The sequence below is a fragment of the Sminthopsis crassicaudata genome, chromosome X (genome assembly GCF_048593235.1).
Source record: "Sminthopsis crassicaudata isolate SCR6 chromosome X, ASM4859323v1, whole genome shotgun sequence".
NCBI lineage: Eukaryota > Metazoa > Chordata > Mammalia > Dasyuromorphia > Dasyuridae > Sminthopsis > Sminthopsis crassicaudata.
In genome coordinates, this window is record NC_133623.1 from 43,928 (window position 1) to 67,570 (window position 23,643).

Sequence of the window (23,643 nt, forward strand, 5' to 3'; positions counted from 1 at the left end):
AAAAGCCTCACCCTCCTTTCTGCAAATTTTCTGCCTCAGGGTGAACACAGAGGGGTGAAAATTCTAGAGGACTTGGGGTCATCCTCATAGAAGAGAATATCATATCTGAATAAAGACCCCTGGCAAGGGATTGACCACTCTGAAGGGGAAACACCTTTGGGCTAGAATTTCCAGGTCAGGAGGCCATGCAAGAGACCAGGCTTTGGCACCTGGGACACAAGGCATCGGACAGGATACGTAGTAGGTGGTCTGGAACCCCAAGATGGGGGAGTCTCCCAAGTGAGGCGGAACCCCAAGACGGGTCAATATCTAGAAAGCTTTTGTAAAATAAATGCCACTTACTCGGGGGTATGATTGGAAACTCTTAGTATTCCTAAATGGACACCGAATAGGACAATTACCAGCACATATTAGGTGACATCAACCCCAGTTATGGTCAACAAATGTAAAGCGTGACTGGCACACAGCACGTGTTATAAAGGCTAACACGTTTTAGGATGTCCTGTGAATTCCCTTCGACACTGAATGATCCATAGTCGGTACCATCGATGCTAGTTATTATTATTATTAATAAATATACAGCCGTTGGCACAATGACTGTCACACAGTAGCCAGTATTAAAGTCTAAACCTTTCTGGATGGAAATTCCTGGGAACAGTGAAAGGCACATATTTGGCGGGATACACATAGGAGGTATGATGAAGAGAGAGAGAGTGTTTCACGTGGTGCGTTTCATATCACATACTAGTTATGATTATGCCTTTCTCTGTAATGCTTGGCACAGTCACTGGAAATAATTGCTAAAAATGCTAGATATATTTTTTAATATATGCAATGCTCTTTGCTAAATGATTGCTACTTAGTAGTTGCTGCACAAGGAAACCATAAGTGTTCATAAATGGCCGTTTCCAAGGAGAATTTTTGGCACACAGGAGGTGCCAAAAGGACGGATCACCACGTTTAAGAGGTCTCAAACATTGAATGGCTCACAGCAGGTGGTATGAAGGGGGTATACAGTCAAACTCTTTGTATGAATGTCTCTAAATTTCCTTCTTCAATGACCTAAAAGAGTAAGAACCCTAAATGGTAGTATGAGTAGTAACAAATATCGGGTCCATAGCACATTGCAGCCCACACATTAGGCAGGATGTCAAGGTTAGCTGTTATGTATTTATGCAAAGTCTTGAAGACAGTGACAGGCACAAAGGTGGCAACATGTAAATACTACATACTGGAATACTTACTCTTACTGGCACAGAGTAGGTAGGAAAAATTGCTAGCCAGGGGGACCAAGTTGGATATAATGAGCTGAAGAGTGCCTGGAAAACAATAGAGGGGTTTTTTGGTATGAACCCCAGCTGCGGGAAAGGGGTTCAGTTTTGCAAGGACCTCAGCAGCTGTGCATTGTGACCCGTGATTGAGTTGTGGGGGGGCCTGTTCTGATTCACGGTTGCTTATGGAATGGGAATGAAATTTTTCAAAAAGGCAGAGAGAGGACAGGAAATACAAAGGCCTCTCAATAGTGAGGAAAGGGAACACAACTGACCCTCTGAGAAGAGTTGAGAGAAGAGCAGCTGCAGTTCTGAGGAGACATCAGAGAATGTAACTGCCCCGGAGGCAGAGAGTTTGGAAAGTCCACAACTGCCCCCTGTGGAGACAACACAGAAGGGCAACTGCCCCGGGGGCAGAGAGTAAAGAGGGTCCACAGATGCCCTCTAGTGGAGACATCCCAGAAGGGGAATTGCCCCTGGGGGAGAGAGTTCAGAGGGTCCACAGCTGCCCTCTTGTGGAGACATCCCAGAAGGGGAATTGCCCCGGGGGAAGAGAGTTCAGAAGGTCCACAGCTGCCCTCTTGTGGAGACATCCCAGAAGGGGAATTGCCCCTGGGGCAGACAGTTCAGAGGGTCCACAGCTGCCCTCTTGTGGAGACATCCCAGAAGGGGAATTGCCCCGGGGGCAGACAGTTCAGAGGGTCCACAGCTGCCCTCTTGTGGAGACATCCCAGAAGGGGAATTGCCCCGGGGGCAGACAGTTCAGAGGGTCCACAGCTGCCCTCTTGTGGAGACATCCCAGAAAGGGAATTGCCCCGGGGGCAGACAGTTCAGAGGGTCCACAGTTGCCCTCTGGCCAAATATGTGAAAAACATATTTCCATGTTTACACCACATGTATATATTATACATAAATATATGTCTGTTTTTACATCATATAGTTGTTATATATATGTATTCGCTATATTTATACTTTTTTCCATGATTGGAAAGAAAATGGTCAGACACATGAGATGGCTTTATTGTTTCCTATAGAATTAAATACTGGTGGAATACTAATTTTTCATGACCCCTCTATTCGGTTACCTGACCCCAGTAGTGGTTATAACCCACAATTTAAGAAACTTTGGACTAGGTGATACCCAGGGTCCCTTTGTGCTAGGGGTTTCAGTGGACTGCAAACTCAATGGAACGACGCACAGGACAAACCAAGGTGGTACAGCCAACATTCAGAATTCCTAGAAGGACAGGGTTGCAGGTTGGGTTCAGACATGATCAAGTTACACTCTGGGCTCTACTGAGGACAAAAGCCTCACCCTCCTTTCTGCAAATTTTCTGCCTCAGGGTGAACACAGAGGGGTGAAAATTCTAGAGGACTTGGGGTCATCCTCATAGAAGAGAATATCATATCTGAATAAAGAGCCCTGGCAAGGGATTGACCACTCTGAAGGGGAAACACCTTTGGGCTAGAATTTCCAGGTCAGGAGGCCATGCAAGAGACCAGGCTTTGGCACCTGGGACACAAGGCATCGGACAGGATACGTAGTAGGTGGTCTGGAACCCAAGATGGGGGAGTCTCCCAAGTGAGGCGGAACCCCAAGACGGGTCAATATCTAGAAAGCTTTTGTAAAATAAATGCCACTTACTCGGGGGTATGATTGGAAACTCTTAGTATTCCTAAATGGACACCGAATAGGACAATTACCAGCACATATTAGGTGACATCAACCCCAGTTATGGTCAACAAATGTAAAGCGTGACTGGCACACAGCACGTGTTATAAAGGCTAACACGTTTTAGGATGTCCTGCGAATTCCCTTCGACACTGAATGATCCATAGTCGGTACCATCGATGCTAGTTATTATTATTATTAATAAATATACAGCCGTTGGCACAATGACTGTCACACAGTAGCCAGTATTAAAGTCTAAACCTTTCTGGATGGAAATTCCTGGGAACAGTGAAAGGCACATATTTGGCGGGATACACATAGGAGGTATGATGAAGAGAGAGAGAGTGTTTCACGTGGTGCGTTTCCTTTCACATACTAGTTATGATTATGCCTTTCTCAGTAATGCTTGGCACAGTCACTGGAAATAATTGCTAAAAATGCTAGATATATTTTTTAATATATGCAATGCTCTTTGCTAAATGATTGCTACTTAGTAGTTGCTGCACAAGGAAACCATAAGTGTTCATAAATGGCCGTTTCCAAGGAGAATTTTTGGCACACAGGAGGTGCCAAAAGGACGGATCACCACGTTTAAGAGGTCTCAAACATTGAATGGCTCACAGCAGGTGGTATGAAGGGGGTATACAGTCAAACTCTTTGTATGAATGTCTCTAAATTTCCTTCTTCAATGACCTAAAAGAGTAAGAACCCTAAATGGTAGTATGAGTAGTAACAAATATCGGGTCCATAGCACATTGCAGCCCACACATTAGGCAGGATGTCAAGGTTAGCTGTTATGTATTTATGCAAAGTCTTGAAGACAGTGACAGGCACAAAGGTGGCAACATGTAAATACTACATACTGGAATACTTACTCTTACTGGCACAGAGTAGGTAGGAAAAATTGCTAGCCAGGGGGACCAAGTTGGATATAATGAGCTGAAGAGTGCCTGGAAAACAATAGAGGGGTTTTTTGGTATGAACCCCAGCTGTGGGAAAGGGGTTCAGTTTTGCAAGGACCTCAGGAGCTGTGCATTGTGACCCGTGATTGAGTTGTGGGGGGGCCTGTTCTGATTCACGGTTGCTTATGGAATGGCAATGAAATTTTTCAAAAAGGCAGAGAGAGGACAGGAAATACAATGGCCTCTCAATAGTGAGGAAAGGGAACACAACTGACCCTCTGAGAAGAGTTGAGAGAAGAGCAGCTGCAGTTCTGAGGAGACATCAGAGAATGTAACTGCCCCGGAGGCAGAGAGTTTGGAAAGTCCACAACTTCCCCCTGTGGAGACAACACAGAAGGGCAACTGCCCCGGGGGCAGAGAGTAAAGAGGGTCCACAAATGCTATCTAGTGGAGACATCCCAGAAGGGGAATTGCCCCAGGGGGAGAGAGTTCAGAGGGTCCACAGCTGCCCTCTTGTGGAGACATCCCAGAAGGGGAATTGCCCCTGGGGCAGACAGTTCAGAGGGTCCACAGCTGACCTCTTGTGGAGACATCCCAGAAGGGGAATTGCCCCGGGGGAAGAGAGGTCAAAAGGTCCACAGCTGCCCTCTTGTGGAGACATCCCAGAAGGGGAATTGCCCCGGGGGCAGACAGTTCAGAGGGTCCACAGCTTCCCTCTTGTGGAGACATCCCAGAAGGGCAATTGCCCCGGGGGCAGACAGTTCAGAGGGTCCACAGTTGCCCTCTGGCCAAATATGTGAAAAACATATTTCCATGTTTACACCACATGTATATATTATACATAAATATATGTCTGTTTTTACATCATATAGTTGTTATATATATGTATTCGCTATATTTATACTTTTTTCCATGATTGGAAAGAAAATGGTCAGACACATGAGATGGCTTTATTGTTTCCTATAGAATTAAATACTGGTGGAATACTAATTTTTCATGACCCCTCTATTCGGTTACCTGACCCCAGTAGTGGTTATAACCCACAATTTAAGAAACTTTGGACTAGGTGATACCCAGGGTCCCTTTGTGCTAGGGGTTTCAGTGGACTGCAAACTCAATGGAACGACGCACAGGACAAACCAAGGTGGTACAGCCAACATTCAGAATTCCTAGAAGGAGAGGGTTGCAGGTTGGGTTCAGACATGATCAAGTTACACTCTGGGCTCTACTGAGGACAAAAGCCTCACCCTCCTTTCTGCAAATTTTCTGCCTCAGGGTGAACACAGAGGGGTGAAAATTCTAGAGGACTTGGGGTCATCCTCATAGAAGAGAATATCATATCTGAATAAAGACCCCTGGCAAGGGATTGACCACTCTGAAGGGGAAACACCTTTGGGCTAGAATTTCCAGGTCAGGAGGCCATGCAAGAGACCAGGCTTTGGCACCTGGGACACAAGGCATCGGACAGGATACGTAGTAGGTGGTCTGGAACCCCAAGATGGGGGAGTCTCCCAAGTGAGGCGGAACCCCAAGACGGGTCAATATCTAGAAAGCTTTTGTAAAATAAATGCCACTTACTCGGGGGTATGATTGGAAACTCTTAGTATTCCTAAATGGACACCGAATAGGACAATTACCAGCACATATTAGGTGACATCAACCCCAGTTATGGTCAACAAATGTAAAGCGTGACTGGCACACAGCACGTGTTATAAAGGCTAACACGTTTTAGGATGTCCTGCGAATTCCCTTCAACACTGAATGATCCATAGTCGGTACCATCGATGCTAGTTATTATTATTATTAATAAATATACAGCCGTTGGCACAATGACTGTCACACAGTAGCCAGTATTAAAGTCTAAACCTTTCTGGATGGACATTCCTGGGAACAGTGAAAGGCACGTATTTGGCGGGATACACATAGGAGGTATGATGAAGAGAGAGAGAGTGTTTCACGTGGTGCGTTTCCTTTCACATACTAGTTATGATTATGCCTTTCTCTGTAATGCTTGGCACAGTCACTGGAAATAATTGCTAAAAATGCTAGATATATTTTTTAATATATGCAATGCTCTTTGCTAAATGATTGCTACTTAGTAGTTGCTGCACAAGGAAACCATAAGTGTTCATAAATGGCCGTTTCCAAGGAGAATTTTTGGCACACAGGAGGTGCCAAAAGGACGGATCACCACGTTTAAGAGGTCTCAAACATTGAATGGCTCACAGCAGGTGGTATGAAGGGGGTATACAGTCAAACTCTTTGTATGAATGTCTCTAAATTTCCTTCTTCAATGACCTAAAAGAGTAAGAACCCTAAATGGTAGTATGAGTAGTAACAAATATCGGGTCCATAGCACATTGCAGCCCACACATTAGGCAGGATGTCAAGGTTAGCTGTTATGTATTTATGCAAAGTCTTGAAGACAGTGACAGGCACAAAGGTGGCAACATGTAAATACTACATACTGGAATACTTACTCTTACTGGCACAGAGTAGGTAGGAAAAATTGCTAGCCAGGGGGACCAAGTTGGATATAATGAGCTGAAGAGTGCCTGGAAAACAATAGAGGGGTTTTTTGGTATGAACCCCAGCTGTGGGAAAGGGGTTCAGTTTTGCAAGGACCTCAGGAGCTGTGCATTGTGACCCGTGATTGAGTTGTGGGGGGGCCTGTTCTGATTCACGGTTGCTTATGGAATGGCAATGAAATTTTTCAAAAAGGCAGAGAGAGGACAGGAAATACAAAGGCCTCTCAATAGTGAGGAAAGGGAACACAACTGACCCTCTGAGAGGAGTTGAGAGAAGAGCAGCTGCAGTTCTGAGGAGACATCAGAGAATGTAAGTGCCCCGGAGGCAGAGAGTTTGGAAAGTCCACAACTTCCCCCTATGGAGACATTCAGGTGGAAATATCTGCACAGACATTCTTAGTTGCACCAAGGTACACTTATTTCCACAGCGGTACACTTATTTGCACAGAGGCAGTTATTTCCATAGGGGTATAGTTATTTGCACAGAGGTACACTGATTTCCACGGTGGTACACTTATTTGCAAAGAGATAAGTTATTTGCAGACAGGTACAGTTATTCCCACAGAGATGCAGTTATTTCCCCCGAGGTTCACGTATTTCTGCAGAGCTACTCTTATTCGTATATATATATATATATATATATATATATATATATATGTACACACATGTTGTTACTTACATACATTTATAATTATTTGCACAGTGGTAGTTATTTGGACAGGGGTACATTTATTTGAACACAGGTACCCTTAATTGCACAGAGGTAGTTATTGGCACAGAGGTACACTTATGAAACGCAGGCAACACCATCCACCAACGTGCAGCAAATTTTACTCCAAGCAATTTAACAACTCTTTCTCAAAATGAACTGGGGATAGGAAAACCCCAAAAAAGGGAAGAGTGAAACAACATTGCCCCCCACCAAGACAATATAGAAAGCCCTTAGGTAAAGTCTGATTCATGGGAATGAGGGACCAGAACAATCCAGAATCCTACAGCACTAGTTCTGCCCTCCCTTAACAAGGCGGCCAATACTTGACCACATCCAGCACAAACCCACACTAGGCCTAAGGGTAAAAAAAAAAGCAGGAGGAGGGGGAATTTCAGGAGCTCTCAGCCTACCCCGAATGGCATTGTCCAAACCCTAAAGACATTTTTTTTTTAAAGAAAGAAAAAGACATATATACAATAGTTACAGCAACTCAATTTTTGGTGGCAAAGAGCTGCCACCTGGTGGGATCCCCATACATTGGGCAAGGGCTGATTTACTTGTGGAATATGAATTTGATGGAATATCATTTTGACTGAAGAAACAAGGAACAAGTTAATTTAAATTTGGAAAACTTACTGGAACTCATGCTGACTGAAGAGCATAACCAAGGACTATATATGGGTACATCAAAACCAGAAAGTTCCAGAAAGATCCAGACTCCTACCCCAGATGTCCCGCCCTCCCTGACCAAGGCAGCCAATAGTTGACCACATCCTGCAGAAGCCCAGAAGAGGCCCTGGGGCAACAGAAACAGGGGGAGGGGCATTCAGGAGCTCTCAGCCAACTCTGCAAGGGAGTGTCCAAACCACAGAGAGATTTTTTTTTTTTAAGAAACAAAAAGACCTATATATACAACAATAGTGACAACAACTCATTTTGTGCTGGCAAAGAGCTGCCAAGTGAAGGGAACCCAATCCATTGGGCTGGGGGTGATGAAGTTGTAGAATATGAATGTAATGGAATATCATTGTGCCTGTAGAAATGATGAACAAGTTGATTTTTAAAAATAGGAAAAACTTACAGGAACTCATGCTGACTGAAGAGAAGAACCAAGGGAATATATACGGGTACAGCAAAATTAGTGGAAAAGTGAAGGAGAATGGCTGACTTCTTCCAACTTACAGGAAATTTCATTTAACTGCGAAGGTCTTCTGAAAGAAAATGTTGTTCACCTACAGAGAAAAAAATTGATATATGCAAGTATGTTTTGTATGGTTTCACATATATTTAACAAATGTTGTCCTTTCCTAAAGTGGGTTTGGGAGGGACAGGGGGAGACAATTGCAAATTGATAATGCAAGGAAATAATCTTTTTTAATGTTGCAACTTCGACATTATACTGAAAATGGAATTGGAGACCAGAATGGGAAGTGAAAGGTTTTTTCCTCCAAAGCCAGTCAGACCCCTCACCCCATAAAAGCCCTTGGGAAAACCACCCAATTTTTCAAGATTACAACTGCCGTCTATAAAAGAGAATGGTAGACTAAATCAAAGCTTCTTAAACTTTTCCCTCTAAATGCCCTGTTTGCTGAGGAATTTTTCCATGTCCTTAAGTTTAAAATAGATATGCAAATCAAGTATTGCCTGAGAGTAAATTTTTAAATAATATATATTTAAAATTATGTATATATTTTTATCACATATATATCCTAGAAATAAAGATATATATTTATACCTTAGATAAATATGTATGTATATATATATATATATTTGCTATATTCACAATTTTATCATTTTTGGCAAAGAAAATGTTCATACCCATGAGGTGGATTTCTTTTTATCCACAACGTTAAATACTGGTGAAATATTAACTTTCATGACCCCTCTATACAGTTACCTGACTGCATTAGGGGTTACAACCCCCATTTGAAGCAGCTTTGGACTAGGTGACACCCAGGGGACCTTTCTGTTAGGGGATTTCAGTGACCTGCAAACTCAATGTAAGGATGCACAGAACAAACGAAGTTGTTACAGCCAACATTAAGAATATCTAGAAGGACAGGCTTGGAACTTGGGTTCCGTCTTCATAAAGTTGCAATAGAGGGCGGAGCCAAGATGGCGGAGAAGAAACACACGACTCTGTGAACGTCCTCACTCCCTCACAACCAATTAGATAAATTAAGTCTCAAAATAAGCCCAGGACTGACAGATACCACAAGGACTGGAAGCACGACTTACCAGCTGAAGAGAATCTGGAGTTTCAACAGAAAAGGTCAGTCCCCAGGGGAGGGAGAAGAGAGGCCAGCACAGAAGGCTGGGTGCTAGCATACTCTGCCCATTGCGCTGGGAAGGGCTCTGGGATCAGAGAAGCCACTGAAGTAAAGGAATCTGGCACAAGCTGTTAGCTCTTCTCTGCTAATTATTTAGCAGTTCAGAAGAGAAAGCCAAAATACTTTAAAAACTCAGATTAGATTTTCCCGGATCCTGGAGGTGACTCAGCAGATCTCGGCACCAGGGGGTGTGGCCTCAGCTACCACCTGAGAATAGTTAAGAGATTGACAAGTGGGTGGATACGGCCCAAGGCAACACACACTGCCTAGTTTAGCTGGAGGGAGTGGAACTCAGCTCCAGGAAGTCCCAGAGAAGCGGAACCTTTGAACTAGGAACGCGGTTTCTGGCAGACACTTCCAGTTTGAGCACAGGGGCTTTTCACCACTTCACCTGCTGCAGACATCCACGCCCCACCGGGACGCATAGGCTGGGCTTTGTGCTGCCTTTACTGTTCAGCGCCCTCAGGGCACAGCAGCGCTAATCACCTCTGAGGCACCTCCAGGGAGGGGGTGGGGAACTCTCTCCCAGAGCTCTATCTTAGCTCAGGGGCAGGAGCCGCTGCATCCATCCTGTCTGGGAGGAAGCTGGTAAAGAAGTAAATAAATAATTTCCTACCCCAGGGACAGACCCCAAAAGATTTTTTAAATATGAGCAAAAAAGCCAGAAAAACTATAGATTCCTTCTATACAGAGAAAGAGCGGGTATCCAACCCCGAGGAAGTTAACAGCAGAGAGACAGCAGATAACAACCTAAAGGGGAACGATTCCTGCCCCCCATCACATAACTCTCTCCTAGAAGAAACTCTTAAAAAATTAAGGGAGTTTGAAGAAAAATGGGGAAAGGAAAGGGAAACTATGATAGAGAATAACAACGTCCTGAAATTGGAGTTGGAAAAAATAAAGAATTCACAGGAGATGCAGGGAAACAAAATTTATGAATTAGAAAAGGTTAAAAAAAACACAGGAAAGTAGGATTTCTGAATTGGAAAAGATAAAAAAAAAGTCTCAAAAAATAGAATTTCTAAATTGGAAAAAGAAAATAATTCTCAAAAAAAAATTAGGGAAATGCAAAAAAAATTCAATAGAGCAAAATAATTCATTTAAAAATGAAATTGGGCATTTACAAAAAGAACTAAAATCTGTGAAAGAAGAAAATAACTCCTTAAAAGTCAGGATGGAACAAATAGAAATGAATGATTCACAGAGAACCCAAGAATCAGTCAAACAAAACAAAAAAAATGAGAAGCTGGAGAACAACGTCAAATACTTACTGGGAAAATCTATAGACCTGGAAAATAGATCTAGGAGAGATAATCTGCGGATCATTGGACTTCCAGAAAACTATGACCAAAAAAAGAGCCTAGATTCTATTTTACAGGAAATTATCAAAGAGAACTGTCCAGAGATAATAGAAACAGAAGGGAAAGCAGATGTGGAAAGAATTCATCGAACTCCTTCTGAAATAGACCCTAAAAAAAGAACACCACGGAATATAGTGGCTAAGCTGCAGAATTACCACACAAAGGAGAAAATCCTGCAAGCAGCTAGAAAAAAACAATTTAAATACCAAGGTGCCACAATAAGGGTCACCCAAGATCTGGCTGCCTCCACATTAAAAGATAGAAGGGCCTGGAACCTGATATTCCATAAGGCAAAAGATCAAGAACTGCAACCAAGAATGAACTACCCAGCTAAGTTTAGCATCTTTTTCCATGGAAGAACATGGTCATTCAATGAAACAGAGGAATTCTATATGTTTCTAAGAAAAAAACCAGACTTAAATAAAAAATTTGATCTACATCCACAAGACTGAAGAGAAACAGAAAAAGGTACACAGAACCCTTGAGAACTGTAACTCTGTTGTGGGTATATAAAAAGTACTCAAGGATAATTTGATTTTACTGATATAAAAGAAAAAAAGGGGGGTGTAGTACAGGGAAGGAGGTCGGTTCAGAAAAAGGGGAAGGAATGATAAAAAGAGGGAAACTACATCCCAGGAAGAGGCATAGAAAATACACCATATCTGAGGGAACTTAGTGAGGGGGAGAATCATTGTGTGAATCTTACTCTCATCAGGAGAGGCTCAAAGAGTAAATAATTAACATATTTGTTTTTCAGAGAATTTTCTCTCACCTCATTAAAAGGTGGGAGAGGAAAAGGGAAAAGGAAAAGGAGAATAAGTGAAGGGACTTGGAGGGAGGGGGGAGGGATCCTAAAAAAAAAAAAAAAGAGGGAGGGTTGCGCGTCACAAGGGGGGTCTGTAAATTAAATATCGGGGAGGGGGATCAGGGGGGTCAAGGGAAAAAAGCATAATCTGGGGATAATACGATGGCAGGAAATACAGAATTAGTAATTTTAACTGTAAATGTAAATGGGATGAACGATCCCATCAAACGGAGACAGATAGCAGATTGGATCAAAAAGCAGAACCCTACAATATGTTGTCTACAGGAAACACACTTAAAGCAGGGAGATACATACAGAGTAAAGGTAAAAGGTTGGAACAGAGCCTATTATGCTTCAGGTAAAGCCAAAAAAGCAGGGGTAGCTATCCTTATCTCAGATCAAGCAAAAGCAGAAGTAGATCTCATTAAAAAAGATAAGGAAGGAAACTATATCCTGCTGAAAGGTAGCATAAATAATGAAGCCATATCAATACTAAACATATATGCACCAAGTGGTATAGCATCTAACTTTCTAAAGGAAAAGTTAAGAGAATTGCAAGAAGAAATAGACAGTAAAACTATAATAGTGGGAGATCTCAACCTTGCACTCTCAGATTTAGACAAATCAAACCACAAAACAAACAAGAAAGAAATTAAAAAAGTAAATAGAACATTAGAAAAACTAGGTATGATAGACCTTTGGAGAAAACTGAATGGCAATAGAAAGGAATATACTTTCTTCTCAGCAGTTCATGGATCCTATACAAAAATAGACCATATATTAGGACATAAAGATCTCAAAATTAAATGTAGGAAGGCAGAAATAATAAATGCCTTCTTCTCAGATCACAATGCAATAAAAGCTACATTCAGTAAAAAGTTAGGGGTAAATAGACCAAAAAGTAATTGGAAACTGAATAATCTCATCTTAAAGAATGACTGGGTAAAAGAGCAAATTATAGAAACAATTAACAATTTCACCCAAGATAATGATAATGATGAGACATCATATCAAAATCTTTGGGATGCAGCTAAAGCAGTAATAAGGGGAAATTTTATATCTTTAGAGGCTTATTTGAAGAAAATAGAGAAAGAGAAGATTAACGAATTGGGCTTACAACTTAAAAGGCTAGAAAAAGACCAAATTATAAACCCCCAACCAAAAATTAAACTTGAAATACAAAAATTAAAAGGAGAAATCAATAATATTGAAAGTAAAAAAACTATTGAATTAATAAATAAAACCAAGAGTTGGTTTTATGAAAAAGCCAATAAAATAGATAAACCTTTGGTAAATTTGATCAAAAAAAAGAAAGAGGAAAATCAAATTGTTAGTCTTACAAATGAAAAGGGGGATCTTTCCACCAATGAAGAGGAAATTAGAGAAATAATAAGGAGTTACTTTGCCCAACTTTATGCCAATAAATTTGATAACTTAAGTGAAATGGATGACTTCCTCCAAAAATATAGGCTCCCTAGATTAACAGAGGAGGAGATAAATTGCTTAAATAGTCCCATTTCAGAAAAAGAAATAGAACAAGCTATTAATCAACTCCCCAGGAAAAAATCCCCAGGGCCAGATGGATTCACATGTGAATTCTACCAAACATTTAAAGAACAATTAGCCCCAATGCTATATAAACTATTTGAAAAAACAGGGGATGAAGGAGTCCTACCAAACTCCTTTTATGACACAGACATGGCACTGATACCTAAACCAGGTAGATTGAAAACTGAGAAAGAAAATTATAGACCATTTTCCTTAATGAATATTGATGCTAAAATCTTAAATAAGATATTAGCAAAAAGACTTCAGAAAATCATCTCCAGGATAATACACTATGATCAAGTAGGATTTATTCCAGGAATGCAGGGCTGGTTTAATATTAGGAAAACTATTAATATAATTGACCATATTAATAATCAAATTAATAAGAACCATATGATCATCTCAATAGATGCAGAAAAAGCATTTGACAAAATCCAACATCCATTCCTACTAAAAACTCTTGAGAGTATAGGAATAAATGGACTATTCCTTAGAATAATCAGGAGCATATATTTAAGATCTTCAGTAAGCATAATATGCAATAGAAATAAACTGCAACCTTTCCCTGTAAGATCAGGAGTGAAACAAGGTTGCCCACTATCACCATTACCATTCAATATAGTACTAGAAACGCTAGCCTCGGCAATAAGAGCCGAGAAAGAGATTCAAGGAATTAGAGTAGGAAATGAGGAAATTAAACTATCACTTTTTGCAGATGACATGATGGTATACTTAGAGAACCCCAAAGACTCTGCTAAAAAGCTACTAGAAATAATTCAAAATTTCAGCAAAGTGGCAGGATACAAAATAAATCCACATAAATCCTCGGCATTTTTATATATCACTAACAAAATGCAACAGCAAGAGATACAAAGAGAAATTCCATTCCAAACAAATGTTGAGAGTATAAAGTATTTGGGAATCCATCTACCAAAGAAAAGTCAGGAATTATATGAGAAAAACTACAAAACACTTGCCACAAAAATAAAATCAGATTTAAATAATTGGAAAGACATTCAGTGCTCTTGGATAGGCCGAGCGAATATAATAAAGATGACAATACTCCCCAAACTAATCTATTTATTTAGTGCTATACCAATCAGACTCCCAAGAAACTATTTCAATGACCTAGAAAAAATAACAACAAAATTCATATGGAAGAATAAAAGGTCGAGAATTGCAAGGGAACTAATGAAAAAAAAGTCAGAGGAAGGTGGTCTAAGTGTACCTGATCTAAAGCTATATTATATAGCAGCAGTCACCAAAACCATTTGGTATTGGCTAAGAAATAGACCGGTAGATCAGTGGAACAGATTAGATACAAAGGACAAAAAAGGGTACATATATAGCAACCTAATCTTTGACAAACCCAAAGATACCAACATTAGGGATAAAAATTCATTATTCGGAAAAAACTGTTGGGAAAACTGGAAATTAGTATGGCAGAAATTAGATATGGATCCACACTTAACACCATATACCAAGATAAGATCAAAATGGGTCCATGATTTAGGCATAAAGAGGGAGATAATAAATAGATTAGAGGAACAGAGGATAATCTACCTCTCAGACTTGTGGAGGAGGAAGGAAGGAATTTATGACCAGAGGAGAACTAGAGATCATTATTGATCACAAAATAGAAGATTTTGATTACATCAAACTAAAAAGTTTCTGTACAAATAATACTAATGCAAACAAGATTAGAACGGAAGTAACAAATTGGGAAAATATTTTTAAAAACAAAGGTTCTGACAAAGGTCTCATTTCCAAAATATATAGAGAACTGACCCTAATTTATAAGAAACCGAACCATTCTCCAATTGATAAATGGTCAAAGGATATGAACAGACAATTCTCAGAGGAAGAAATTGAAACTATATCCACTCACATGAAAGAGTGTTCCAAATCACTACTGATCAGAGAAATGCAAATTAAGACCACTCTGAGATACCACTACACACCTGTCAGATTGGCTAAGATGACAGGAACAAATAATGATGAATGTTGGAGGGGATGTGGGGAAACTGGGACACTAATACATTGCTGGTGGAGTTGTGAAAGAATCCAGCCATTCTGGAGAGCAATCTGGAATTATGCCCAAAAAGTTATCAAACTGTGCATACCCTTTGACCCAGCAGCGCTACTACTGGGATTATATCCCAAAGAAATACTAAAGAGCGGAAAGAGACATATATGTGCCAAAATGTTTGTGGCAGCTCTTTTTGTTGTAGCTAGAAACTGGAAGATGAATGGATGTCCATCAGTTGGAGAATGGTTGGGTAAATTATGGTATATGAAGGTTATGGAATATTATTGCTCTGTAAGAAATGACCAGCAGGAGGAATACAGAGAGGCCTGGAGAGACTTAAATCAACTGATGCTGAGTGAAATGAGCAGAACCAGAAGATCACTGTACACTTCAACAACAATACTGTATGAGGATGTATTCTGATGGAAGTGGAAATCTTCAACTTAAAGAAAAACCAACTCACTTCCAGTTGATCAATGATGGACAGAAGTAGCTACACCCAGAGAAGAAACACTGGGAAGTGAATGTAAATTGTTAGCACTAATATCTGTCTGCCCAGGTTGCATGTACCTTCGGAATCTAATGTTTATTGTGCAACAAGAAAATGATATTCACACACATGTATTGTACCTAGACTATATTGTAACACATGTAAAATGTATGGGATTGCCTCTCATCTGGGGGAGGGAATAGAGGGAGGGGGGGATAATTTGGAAAAATGAATACAAGGGATAATATTATAAAAATATATATATAATAAAAATTATTAAGTAAAAAAAAAATAAAAAAAAATAAAGTTGCAATATATGTTCTACTGAGGATAAAAGACTTACCTATTTTCAGGAAATTCTTTACTTCTGCTGTAGAAGAGTTCTCCAGGATTCCCTCCCACAGCACTGCTGCTAATTAGTTGTGAGACCTCAGGAAACAAATCCAGGTTTTGTTGCAGTAATGTCCTCACTGAAATGAAGGGCTAACTCTAGGGTAAAGACAGTTCTGGTTTTAGCACTCGTGCTTCTGGGATTTTAATGATTCATTAAACAAAGCCAAGGTCTGAGGGGGAAATGGTGGGGGGAAAAAGGCAGGTGACACCTTCCCAACACCTACAGCAAAATTCCCTCAAACCAAGTTAAAAATTTTCTCTCAAAATGATTTGCAGAGGGGAAAACCAGATAAAAGGGAAGAGTGAAACAACATTGACCCCCAAGATAATTTAGAAAATCCTGAGGGAAAGTCTGCTTCATGGGAATGAGGGACCAGAACAATCCAGACCCCTACAAAGGAAATGCCGCCCTCCCTAACCAAGGCAGACTATAGGTGACCACATCAGGCACAAACCTGCAGCAGTCCTTTGGGGAATAGAATCAGGAGGACAGTGGCTTCAGGATGTCCCAGCCTTCCTTTGATGGGAGTGTCCAAACATCAGAGAGATTTTTTTTTTTAAAGAAAGAAAAAGACCTATATATACAATAGTTGCAGCAACTGATTTTTTGGTGGTAAAGAGGTGCCACCTGGGAAGATCCCCATCCATTGGGAAAGAGGTGATTTACTTGTGGAATATGAATGTAATGGAATGTCACTGTGCCTGAACAAACAATGAACAAATTAATTTAAATGTGGAAAACTTACAGGAAGTCATGCTGACTGAAGAGCAGAACCTAGGAATATATGCGGGTACAGCAAAATGAGTGGAAGACAAAACATCAATGGGGAAGTTCTTCGGAGTTCCAGGAAATATCAATTAAATGTGAAGGTCTTCTGAAGGGCAATGCTATCTACCTGTAGAGACATATTGATAGATGGAAGTATATATTGCATGGTTTCACATATATTTAACAAATGTTGACTTTTTCTACTGTGGGATTGGGAGAGACAGGGGGAGACAACTGGGAACTGAAAATGCAAGGAAATAATTAATATTCTTTACTGCAAATGCAACTGGAGACTGGAATGTGAAGTGAAAGTTTCTTCCTGCAAAGGCCAGTCGTACCACTAAACCCATGTAAACCCTTGGGAAAACCACCCAATTTCTCAAGATTATAACTTCGACATTATACTGAAAATGGAATTGGAGACCGGAATGGGAAGTGAAAGGTTTCTTCCTCCAAAGCCAGTCCCTCACCCCATAAAAGCCCTTGGGAAAACCACCCCATTTCTCAAGATTACAACTGCCCTCTATAAAATAGAATGGTAGACAAAATCAAAGCTTCTTAAACTTTTCCCTCTCACAGCCCTTTTTGCTGAGGAATTTTTCCATGTCTGAAAGTTTAAAATTGATATGCAAATCAAGTATTGCCAGAGAGTAAATCATTAAATAATATATTTTTAAAAATTATGTATATATTTTTATCACATATATATCCTAGAAATAAATAAATATATATTCATACATTATATAAATATGTATATATATGTGCTATATTCACAATTTTATCATTTATGAGAAAGAAAATGTTCATACACATGAGATGGATATCTTTTTATCTAAAGACTTAAATATTGGTGCAATATTAATTTTATGACCCCACTATTCAGTTACCTGACCGCATTAGGGGTTACAACCCACAGTTTAAGCACCTTTGGACTAGGTGATACCCAGAGGCCCTTTCTGCTAGGGGATTTCAGTGACCTGCAAACTCATTGTAAGGATGCACAGAGCAAACCAAGCTGTTACAGCCAACATTAAGGATTTCTAAAAGGAGAGGGTTGGAAGTTGGCTTCCGACATTATGAAGTTGCAATATGTATTCTACTGAGGATATAAGACTAACCCACTTTTCATCAAATTCTTTACTGCTAGAGTAGAAGAGTTCTCCAAGGTTGCCTGCCACAGCATTGCTGCTAATTAGCTCTGAGTCCCCAGGCAACAAATCCAGGTTTCGTTGCAGTAATGTCCTCACTGAAATGAAGGGCTCACTCTAGGCTATTGGTAAAGATATTTCTGGTTTTAACACTCATGTTCTGGGAATTTAATGGTTCATTAAACAAGCCCAGGGTCTGAGGAAGAAATGGCAGGGTGATACCCCCAAGTCAGGTGATACCCCCAAGACTTGCAGCCAAATTCCCTCCAAGCAATTTAAATGTTCTTTCCCAAAATGAATTGGGGTAGGGAAACAATAAAAGTAACTAGTGAAACAAAATTGACCCCCAAGATAATTTACAAAAACCTCCCGTAAAGTCGGCTTCATTGGAATGAGGGACCAGAACAATCCCAAACAGTCCAAACTCCCACAACAGAAATCCCACCCTCCCTAACCAAGGCAGCCAAAAGGAGAGCACACCCAGCACAAACCTGCAGCAGTCCTTTGGGGAACAGAAGCAGCAGGACGGGGGCTTCAGGATCTCTCAGCCTTCCCTTGATGGGAGTGTCCAAACACCAGAGAGATTTTTTTTTAAAAGAAAGAAAAAGACCTATATATACAACAATAGTAATTCATTTTGTGACTTTAGGCTTAGGGTTTAGGATTAATGTTCTCTTTGGACACCTTTGTGCAAATATGAGTACCTGTGGGCAAATACTTGTACATCTGTGTAAATAACTGTACCTCTATTCAAATAAGTGTACTTCTGTGCAAATAACTACCTCTTGCAAATAAGTGTACCACTGTGCAAATAATTATCCCTGTGGGGAAATAAATACCTCTGTGTAAAGATGTACCTCTGTGCAGATAATTATACCTGCATGGAAATAACTATCACTGTGCAAAAAAGTGTTCCTCTGTGCAAAAAGTGTATATATCTGCAAATATTGAATCTCTCTGTAAATAAGTGTACCTCTGTGCAAATAACTACATCTGTGTAAATAAGGATACCTGAACAACTAACCCTAAACCACCCATTTTCTCAAGATTGCAACTTCCAGCTGTAAAATACAATGGTAGATTAATTCAAAGTTTCTTAAACTTTTCCTTCTCACAATCCTTTTTGCTGAGGAATTTTTCCATTACCCAAGGTATAAAAGTATCTAAAATAAATATCCTAATCAAGTATTTGCCGATAGTTAATCATAAAATAATGTATTTAAAACACATTTATATATTTATATCACATATATGTATGTGTATATGTTTATATATGTATATATATACATATATCTTATAAATAAATATATTTTTATACATCATATAAATATACATTATTTCCACAGAGGTACACTTAATTGCACACAGGTTATTATTTCCATAAAGTTATAATTATGTGCACAGGGGTAGTTCTTTTCAACAGAGGTACACTTATTTACACAGAGGCACACTTATTTGCACAGAGGTATCATTATTTGCAGAGAGAGATACACTTCTTTCCATAGAGATACCCTTCTATGCATAAAGTTCACTATTTCCATTCAGGTGTAATTATCTGCACAAACATAGTTGCACAAAGGTACACTTATTTCCACAGCAGTACACTTATTGCACAGAGGCAGTTATTTCCATAGAGGTACAGTTATTTGCACAGAGGTACACTTATTTATATAGAGGTACATTTATTTGCAAAGATGTCCAATTATTTACACAGAGGTACAGTTATTTGCACAGAGGTAGTTATTTCCATAGAGGTACAGTTATTTGCACAGAGGTACACTTTTTTATGAAGAGGTACACTTATTTGCACAAAAGTAGTTATTGTTATACAGTAACAATTATTTGCACAGAGGTATCATTATTGACATAGAGGCACATTTATTTGCAAAGTGGTACTAGGATTTACACAGAGGTACACTTATTTGCACAGAGGTAAATTTATTTGCAAAGAGGTACAGCTCTTTACACAGGAGTACATTGATCTGTAAAGAGGTACAGTTAAATGCAGAGAGATACAATTATTTGTCCTGAGGTACAATTATTTCCAGAGAGGTATACTTATTTCCACAGAGGTACATTTATTTATACATAGGTATAATTATTTCCACAGAGGTAGTTATTTCCATACATGTATAATTATTTGCACAGTGGTAGTTATTTGGACAGGGGTACATTTATTTGCACAGAGGTAGTTACTTGCAAAGAGGTACACTTATGAAAGGCAGGCAACACCATCCACCGACTTGCAGCAACTTTTCCTCCAAGCAATTTAAAAACTCTTTCTCAAAATGAATTGGACATAGGAAAGCCCCAAAAAGGGAAGAGTGAAACAACATTGTCCCCCAAGACAATTTAGAAAGCCCTCAGGTAAAATCTGCTTCCTGGGAATGAGGGACCAGAACAATCCAGAATCCTACACCACAACTTCTGCCTTCCCTGAACAAGGGGTCCAATACTTGAGCAGATCCAGCACAAACCCACACCAGGCCTTAGCGTAAAAAAAAAAAAAAAAAGCAGGACGAGGGGGAATTTCAGGAGCTCTCAGGCTACCCTGAATGGCAGTGTCCAAACCCCAGAGACATTTTTTTGAAAAAGAAAGAAAAAGACCTAAACATCATATATACATATATTATTTTTATCATTTATGAAAAAGGACACGTTCATACACTTAAGGTGGATTTTTTTTACCTACAGAATTAAATACTAGTGGAATATTAATTTGTCAGGACCCATATATTCAGTTACCTGACCCCATTAGGGGTTACAACACACAATTTAAGAAGCTTTGGACTAGGTGATACCCAGAGTCCCCTTCTGCTAGGGGGTTTCAGGGAACTGTAAACTCAATGTAACCTTGCACAGAACAAACCAAGGTGTTACAGCCAACATTAAGCATTTCTGCAAGGACAGGGTTGGAAGTTGGGTTCAGTCCTCATAAAGTTGCATTATGTGGTCTACTGGGGTTTGAAAAGCCTTACCCCCTTTTCAGGAAATTCTTTACTGCTGCTGTAGAAGAGTTCTCCAGGATTCCCTGCCACAGCACTGCTCACGTTTCTTTGCAGTAATGTCCTCACTGAAATGAAGGGCTCCCCATACACTATTGGTAAAGACACTTCTGCTTTTAGCATTTGTGCTTCTGGGATTTTAAGGGTTCACTAAATAAACCCAGAATCTGAGGGGAAAATTTTTTGGGGAAAAAGGCAGGTGACACCTTCCCAAGACCTGCAGGAAAATTCCCTCAACCAATTTAAAAATTTTCTCTCAAAATGACTTGGGGAGGGGAAAAAACGGACAAAAGTGAAGACATAAACAACATTGCACCCCCCAAGACCATTTAGAAAGCCCTCTGGTTTTAATGGTTCATTCAATAAAGCCAGAGCCTGAGGGAAAAAGTGGGAGGAAGGCAGCCCACACTCTCCCAGCCCTTGAGGAAAATTTCCCCACAACAATTTCAAAATTCTCTCTCAAAGTAACTTGTGGAGAGGAAAACCAGATAAAAGTGAAGACAGAAACAACATTGCCCCTCAATAGAATGAAAAGGCCCTCACAGAAAGTCTGCTTCCTTACACTGAGGTGCCAGAAAGTTCCAGAACAATCCAGACTCCCACACCAGAAGTCCCGCCCTCCCTGACCAAGGCATCCAATAGTTGACCACATCCTGCACAAGCCCAGAAGAGGCCCTGGGGCAACACAAACAGGGGGAGGGGCATTCAGGAGCTCTCAGCCAACCCTGGAAGGGAGTGTCCAAACCACAGAGATATTTTTTTTTTAAAGAAACAAAAAGCCCTATATATACAACAATAGTAACAACAACTCATTTTGTGCTGGCAAAGAGCTGCCAACTGAAGGGATCCCAATCCATTGGGCTAGGGGTGATGAAGTTGTGCAATATGAATGTAATGGAATATCATTGTGCCTGAAGAAATAATGAACAAGATGATTTTTAAAAATAGGAAAAATTGACAGGAACTCATGCTGACTGAAGAGAAGAACCAAGGGAATATATACGGGTACAGCAAAATTATTAGAGTGAAGAAGAATGGCTAAGTTCTTCCCAGTTACAGGAAATTTCAATTAACTGTGAAGGTCTTCTGAAGGGAAATGCTGTCCACCTACAGAGAAAAAAATTGATACATGCAAGTATGTTTTGTATGGTTTCACATATATTTAACAAATGTTGTCCTTTCCTAATGTGGGTTTGGGAGGGACAGGGGGAGACAATTGCAAATTGAAAATGCAAGGAAATAATCTTTTTTAATGTTGTAACTTCGACATGATACTGAAAATGGAACTGGAGACCGGAATGGGAAGTGAAAGGTTTCTTCCTCCAAAGCCAGTCCCTCACCCCATAAAAGCCCTCGGGAAAACCACCCCATTTCTCAAGATTACAACTGCCCTCTATAAAAGAGAATGGTAGACTAAATCAAAGCTTCTTAAGCTTTTCCCTCTAAATGCCCTATTTGCTGAGGAATTTTTCCATGTCCTTAAGTTTAAAATAGATATGCAAATCAAGTATTGCCTGAGAGTAAATTATTAAATAATATATTTTTAAAATTATGTATATATTTTTATCACATATATTTCCTAGAATTAATTATACATATATTGATACATTATATATATATGTGTATATATATATCTTAACTATATTCGTAATTTTTTCATTTTTGCCAAAGCAAATGTTCATACACCTGAGATGGAATTCTTTCTACAGACAGAATTAAATAATGGTGGAATATTAATTTTTGTGACCCTATATTGAGTTACCTGATCCCTTTAGGAGTTACAACACGCAGGTTAAGAAGCTTTGGACTAGGTGATACCCAGAGTCCCCTTCTGCTAGGGGCTTTCTGTGAACAGCAAACTCAATGTAAGGGTGCACAGAACAAACCAATTTGTTACAACAAATATTAAGAATTTCTAGGAGGAGACATTTGGAAATTGGGTTCAGACTATATAAAGTTGCAATATATGGTCTACTGAGGATAAAAGACTCACCCCCTTTTCAGGAAATTCTTTACTGCTGTAGAAGAGTTCTTCAAGCTTAGCTGTGAGACCTCAGGCAACAAATTCACATTTCTTTGCATTCATGTCCTCACGGAAATGAAGGGCTCCCTCTAGGCTACTGGTAAACACATTTCTGGTTTTAGCACTTGAGCTTCTGGGATTTTAATGGTTCATTAAACAAATCCAGAGACTCAGGGGTAAAAGGCAGGGGAAAAAGGCAGGTGACACCCTCCCAAGACCTGCAGCCAAATTCCCTCCAAGCAATGTAAAAATTCTCTCCCAAAATGACTTGGGGAAGGGAAACCCAATAAAAGTAAAGAGTAAAACAACTTTGACCCCCAAGATAACTTAGAAAATCCTCAGGGAAAGTCTGCTTCATGGGAGGGACCAGAACAATTCTGAACTATCCAGACTCCCATAATGGAAATGCCGCCCTCCCTAAACAAGGCAGGCAATACTTGAACACACCCAGCACAAACCTGCAGCAGTCCTTTGGGGAACAGAAGCAGGAGGACAGGGGCTTCGGGATTTCTCAGCCTTCCCTTGATGGGAGTGTCCAAAGTCCAGAGAGATTTTTTTTTAAAAGAAAGAAAAAGACCTACATATACAACAATAGTAACAGCAACTCATTTTGTGAGTTTAGGGTTAGGTTTTAGGCTTAATGTTGTGTTTGGGCAC

General features: G+C 39.9%; 1 long non-coding RNA gene across 1 annotated transcript; it reads right to left on the minus strand.

The window, feature by feature from the left end:
• Positions 1 to 8,077: 8,077 nt before the first annotated feature.
• Positions 8,078 to 22,054, minus strand: LOC141548941 (uncharacterized). The gene is made up of 4 exons (XR_012484164.1): positions 21,923 to 22,054; positions 16,788 to 16,937; positions 15,992 to 16,137; positions 8,078 to 8,317 (listed from the first exon to the last, which is right to left on the minus strand). It is a non-coding gene; the product is annotated as an uncharacterized LOC141548941 (long non-coding RNA).
• Positions 22,055 to 23,643: the final 1,589 nt, after the last annotated feature.